We start from the raw sequence: 6,906 nt of genomic DNA on the forward strand, positions 1-6,906 counted from the left end.
CTGTGGCTGGATTTCAAGATAGAAGATGGAATTAATAGATTGCATAAAGAAAAACCCAGCTTGTGGGTTCTTTGTGTTCAAAGGCCCCGGAGCATGGAGGTAAAGGAAGGGCTTTCAAAGACACAAAAGGAAGACTTCAGGTAAAGGCATTTGCCACCAAACCTCACCACAACAGTTTGATTCCCAAGTACCCCATATGACTGAAGAAGAAATGAGTCCTATAGTGTCTTCTGACCTCCACTGTGGCAAGGACTTGCCCCCCACATAAACGAATAAATAAATAAGTAGATGGTGTGAATATGTAAATAAGTATGTAAATACATAGATGAATATGTAAATACAAAAATAAAAGAAAGAGAAATGCTAAAGGATCTTAAGAGTCCTAAAAGAAGTACATTGTGCATTGTTTTGTTTTTGTTTGTTTTGTTTTTCGGAAATAGGGTTTCTCTGTGTAGCTTTGGAGCCTGTCCTGGAACTCACTGTGTAGACCAGGCTGGTCTCGAACTCACAGAAATCCCCCTGCCTCTGCCTCCCGAGTGCTGGGATTCGAGGCATTGTGCATTGTAAATGAAAGGAGAACAGGAAAGTTCAGTTCCTTGGTAGAGCCCTGTTCTGTCAGCTACAAATGGAGTACCGGAACTAGATGGGCAGTTTTTAATCTTTCCACTCAGCATTCCTAAGGAACATAACATTCTTACCAGAACTCTGGACCACAACAATGATTCTTACGTGTGGGAGAGAAAAATATGGTCAAAATTAATAAATTTGGGGGAAATGCTCAGAACTTAGTAAACAATGCTGGTACTGCTCTGTGGGGCAGATCAACTGTCCACTTTCTAGAATTTGTCATGGTGATAATTCTTTTTCTAACTATTGTTTGAGTGTGGTGATTTACACCCGTAATCCCAGCATTTGGGACATGGAGACAGGAGAACAGAGAGTTTGGAGCCAACATGGAATATATGAGACTCCATTTCAAGAATAAATAAGTAAATGAACAATGAATTCTATCCAAAGACATTTTCTTCCTGATACACAGGGATGTAAAATTATTTGTCCACAGTCACAAATTCTCACTGAATCTTTCTGGGCATGGTGGTACATACATGTAATGTCCGTGCTCAGGAGGCTGAGGCAGGAAGGTCACAAGCTGGCGCCAGCCTAGGCTGCAGGGCAAGACCTTGTCTCAATTGACCACAACAGTGACAATTATACGGGCTCTTCATCAGGGCTCAGATATTTGGACTCCCAATTCCATGCTGTCCATTAAAGTGCTGTGCCTCCCAATCACATGGCAGCCACAAACTCGGGAGCTCAGCTTTTGAAGTGGTTGCCTTCCTTCCTGGGGTGCCAGCCGGTCTTAGAGGAGTAGGGCGAAACAAAACAAACAAAGGAAAACTGGGGGGTCTGGCAGACTTCATTAATTAGATGTGCTGAATTAAAAAACAATTAACTAGGTGGTGGTGCGCGACTTTAGTCCCAGCACTCGGGAGGCAGAAGCAGGTGGATCTCTGTGAGTTCAAGGCCAGCCTGGTCTACAGAGTGAGTTCCAGGACAGCCAGAGCTATTACACAGAGAAACCCTGTCTCAAAACAACAAAACAAAATGACATAGAATTTGTTTTAAAGGTGTTTTGGAGCTGGACATGTTATCTCATGCCTCTAATTCCACCATTCTGGAGGCAAAAGCAGGAACTCTGTAAATTCAAGGCCAGCCTGGTATACACAATGAGTTCCAGGCAAGACAGGGATACACAGTGAGATTTTGTTCTCAAAAAAAAAAAATGGAGAGGAAGAAAAGAACAAGAACAAGGACCTGGTGGCACACTCCTTTAATCCCACTCAGGGTGGCAGAGGCAGGAGAATCTCTGTGAGTTGAAGGTCAGTCTGGTCTACAAAAGCAAGTTCCAGAATAGCCAGAGCTGCATAATAGATCTTTTCTCAAAAAAGACAAAAAAGTTGTTTTTACTTATTGTTTGTTTGTTGTGTATATGTATGTAGATGCCCATTGGAGGTCAGAGGACAACTTGTAGAAATTTGTCTACAAGGTAGGACCTGGAATTAGAACTGGGGTCATCCAAGGAGAATGCCGGGAAGAGGAAGGGCAGAGTCAGGAGTCGCCAGCCAGATGGAGAGGAAGCAAGATGATAATGTCTAACTGAGAAAAGGTACCAAGCCACGTGGCTAAACACATAAGAATTATGGGTTAATTTAAGTGTAAGAGCTAGTCAGTAATAAGCCTGAGCTAATGGCCAAACAGTTATAAAAAAAAAAAAAAAAGAACTCTGGTCATGAGGCTTGTCAGCAAACACCTTAGCGGAGTCATCTCTCTGACACCACCACCACTACCTGGCAAATGTCTTTTTAGTGTTGACTTATTTATTTTCAGTGTTGGGGATGGTACAGGGAGCCCAACTTGGAGTCACACGTGCTGTACAAGTGCTCTATCTACTGCTGGAAGCCATCACACCCAGCTGACTTGATTAAAATCAATACTTAGTCCCTAAAGTCAGAGAACCCCATACCATTAACCATTGGTAACCTGGAACTCAATTTACTACCTAGAAATAAATATGCACTTGGCTTTTTAAAAGATTTATTTTTACTATTTTTTTAATTTTGTGTGTGCATGTACATCTGTGCACATGAGCACAGGTGATCAAGGAGGCCAGAGGTATTGACTGGATCCCCTAGAACTGAAGTGATAGGCCAGTGGGAGCCAACTGACATGGATACCGGAAACCAAACTTGGATGCTATGGAAGAGCAATATTCCCTCTTAACTACTAGCCATCTCTCCAGTCCCACGTGGTTAGCTTTTTGTTTCCTTCTTTTAAATGTATTTATGCAATTGGTGTGTGTGTGAGGGGGGATTGGGAGGGTGATGGTGTGTGAGTGTGTATGTGTGTGTTGTATGTATGTGTGTCTATGTTGTGAGTGTGTATATGTGTGTCTGTGTGTCTCTGTATGTATTTGTTTATGCATGTGTGTGTGCTTTGTGAGCATGAGCATTTCTCTGTGTGTATGTGTCTGTGTATGTGAGTGTGTCTGTGCACATTTGTTTATACGTGTGTGCCGTGTGTGTGTGTGCAGGTCAGGAGACAACTCATGTGAATCAGTCCTTTTCCACCATATGGGTTCTGGAATCAAATTCAGGCCATGATGGCAAGAACCTTTGCCTTCTTAGCCATCTCACTGGCCCTATAGTCTTGCTTTTAGTAATACGTGATTAGAGATTATATGTCAAAGATTGCCTAGTTCCTACCGCAAACCATCCCAGAAAGAAAAACAAGGCCCTATCTAGAAAGAAGGCAAAGGTTAGGAAGTGAAAGATGCAAGGAAGAAACAAGAGATTTACCTGAGACATTATTTTACCTATTTTAACCATAAACAGAGATAGCAACAACTCTGTTCCATCCAATAGTTATCAAGATAAAGCCAGCCAGGCGGTGGTGGTGCATGCCTTTAATCCCACCAGCACTCCAGAGGTAGAGGCAGTCAGGTTTCTGTGAGTTCAAGGCCAGCCTGGTCTATAGGGTGAGTTCCAGGACAGCCAGGGTTATACGGAGAAACCCTGTTTCGAAAAATGGGGAGGTGGGAGGTGTGTGGGGGGGGAGATGATGCAAAAGGGAGAGAAAATTCCTTTGGTTTCTTCCTAGTTCTACACAGAGAAAGCCATTCTTGTCAATTTGGGTGCACTTTGTGTGCCTGTGCCTGTGCCTGTGCCTCGTGTGTGTGTGTGTGTGTGTGTGTGTGTGTGTGTGTGTGTGTGTGTGTGTTTAATACAAATAAGTTCACTTTTTACATCCTACGCTATGTTCTACAATTTTCTTTTTATTGAACACTATATCATATCTCGGGCATCTTTCCTTATCAGTACATAAGGAGTGACTTCATTGGCAGGATATCATGGCTCATTCCTTTAAGTCCAGCACTGAGGAGCAGAGGCAAGTGGATCTCTGGGAGTCTGAGGCCAGCCAGGGCTACAGAGTGAGACTTAAATAAGACTTAAATATAAACCAGTGGTATCCTGGCGGCCATAAATTCAACCTTCACTGCTGCCACAACAAATAATGGAACTGTTAACTAGGCAGCCACTATAGAAATCAATGTGGAAATTCCTCAAAATTCTAAAAACAGAACTTCCATATGATCCAGATGGGAGACTTCTGACTGCGTACCTGAAGGAATCCAAGCATCCTGCAGAGATTCCCACACACCCATAATTATTGTAGAACTATTTACAATAGCCAAGATATGGACCTAGCCTAGATGCCCACCAACAGATGAGTGAATAAAAAAAATGTAGGTCAGGCATGGTGGCACATACCTTTAATCCCAGCACTTGGGAGGCAGAGTAGGGCAGAGCTCAGTGAGTTTGAGACCAGCCTAGTCTACATAGTGAGTCCCAAGACAGCCAGAGCTACATAGTGAGATGCTGAATCAAAAAAGAAAGGAAGGGGGGCTGGAGAGATGGCTCAGAGGTTAAGAGCACTGGCTGCTCTTCCAGAGGTCCTGAGTTCAATTCCCAGCAACCACATGGTGGCTCACAACCATTTGTAACGAAATCTGGTGCCCTCTCCTGGCATGCAGGCATACATGGAGGCAGAATGTTGTACACATAATAAATAAATAAATCTCTTTAAAAAAAAAAAAAAGGAAGGAAGGAAGGAAGGAGAAGAAAGGAAAAAAGAAGGCCTAGGGAATGTAGCTTAGTTGGGATAGAGCTTGTCTAGCACACAGAAACCCTGAACTGCACACGAGCAGGGTATGAAACTGGGGGTGGCACACCTACAACCCCAGCATTTGGAAGGTAGCGGCAAGAGGATCAGACGTTCAAAGTAAGCCTCAACTCCACAGTTCAAGACTAGCCTGGGTTACATGAGCCCCCATCTCAAAATAAAAGTTAAGGGAATAAAAACATATATCAGAGTTACTGACAATACACATAACAAAAATGACTAATATTTACAATATAAATAACTACAGAACAGGAAAGCCAGTAGGGAAATGGGCAACCTATTTATTCCACATAGTGAATAAAAATATATGTCTGAGGTTAGAAATGTAGCTGAAAAGTAAAATGTTCGCCTGGCATATGCAAAGCCCTGAGTTCAATCCCTAACAATGAAAAAAAAAGATAGATAGATAGATAGATAGATAGATAGATAGATAGATAGATAGATAGACAGATACATATGTCTGGGTGTGGTGTCCGTGCTACATACTTGTAATTCAGGCACTTGGAATATTGAGGCAGGAGACCAGCATGAATTACATAGTGGGACACGATTTTGAAAAAGAAAAATGGTGTGTGTGGGCAGGGGGTGGCTGGCAAGTTGACTCAGTGGGTAAAGGTGACTGCTGCCAAGCCTGACAACCTGACTGTGATCCCTGGACTTCATGTGGAAGGCAAGAACTGATCCATCTGACTTCTATATGAGCACTACAGTATGTGCATGCTCTCATACTATACATACAACATCTTACCACCACCCCCATACCGTGATTTAAAACCACTGTGTAACCTACCTGGCCTAAAACTCACTATGTAGACCAGGCTAGCCTCAAACTCATAGAGACTCAACTGCCTCTGCCTCCCCACAGCTGGCTCTCAATAGATACATAAAAAACATAATCTCATTAGTGATGAGGAAAACCATAAGATGCCAGTATGCATGCCCCAAATTATGAAGGAAAACGTTTGCATCCGAATCTACAATAATGAGGCCAGGTAGAGAGCTCAGCGGCCCAAGCCACTGGTTGCATAAGCTTGACTCAGAATTTGATCCCAGAATCCATGTAAGGGCAGTGCCTTGCATCTATAATCCTAGCACTCTTACTGAGAAATGTGTGCTGGAGACAGGAGCATCACCTGAGAGCTGGAGGGCCAGCTAGCTTTGAGTATGCAGATGCAAAAACCAGAGACATGATGCCTCAACAAGGTTGGAGGAGAGAGTCAACTCTCCTTCACCTCCAGAAGCACATGGTGAGTCCACTGTGTGTGTGTGTGTGTGTGTGTGTGTGTGTGTGTGTGTGTGTGTGTTCCCACAAAGGCACTCGAGTGGTCAGGCTTGATGGCAGGTGCCTTTCATGCTGCTTTGTTTCTTTGTTTCTTTCAGAGGAGCAAGGTCTCATCCATCATCCCAGGCTGCCCTATGCCACTATGTAACGCACACTGACCTAAACTTGTGGCAATTCTTCTGCCTTAAGTTTCCACAATTGCAGGGATATCTATCATGCTTGGCTTATACTGTGTGGTCCAGGCTGGCTCTGAACTCACTATCCTCCTGGTTCAAACCTCCTGAGTGTTGAAATTACAGGCTGTCTGGCTGTCTTCCTTCCTTCCTTCCTTCCTTTCTTTTTCTTTTTGTTTTTTTTTTTTTCCAGACATGGTTTCTCTGTGTAGTTTTTGGTGCCTGTCCTGGAACTCACTCTGTAGACCAGGGTGGCCTCGAACTCACAGAAATCCTGTGATTTCTCCTGGCTCTGCCTCCTGAGTGCTGAAATTAAAGGCATGGGCTGTGTTTCTTTCTAAAAGAAAAGAATTGAGAGGCACAGGACAGGGAGGAAAAGGGAAAGCCCTGTCTAGATAAGAAGTTGAATGTTGCCGGGTGGTGGGGCAGCAGCGGCAGCACCTTTAGTGCCAGCACTCAGGAGGCAGAGGCAGGCAGATCTCTGTGAGTTCGAGGCCAGCCTGGTCTACAGAGTGAGTTCCAGGATAGCCAGAGCTACACAGAGAAATCCTGTCTCAGAAAACCAAACAAAAGTTGAGGTTTAGATCCAGACTGAGGCTTACTCTCATTTCTTGGGGAATATCAAACACAAAGAGAAAGAGGCTTAGTCTTGGGTTCTTCATCGTCAAGGAGCGGGGATTTTTGTTTTGCTGTCCTACTAGGATGAAGTGA

Source organism: Peromyscus eremicus, chromosome 4 (genome assembly GCF_949786415.1).
Source record: "Peromyscus eremicus chromosome 4, PerEre_H2_v1, whole genome shotgun sequence".
NCBI lineage: Eukaryota > Metazoa > Chordata > Mammalia > Rodentia > Cricetidae > Peromyscus > Peromyscus eremicus.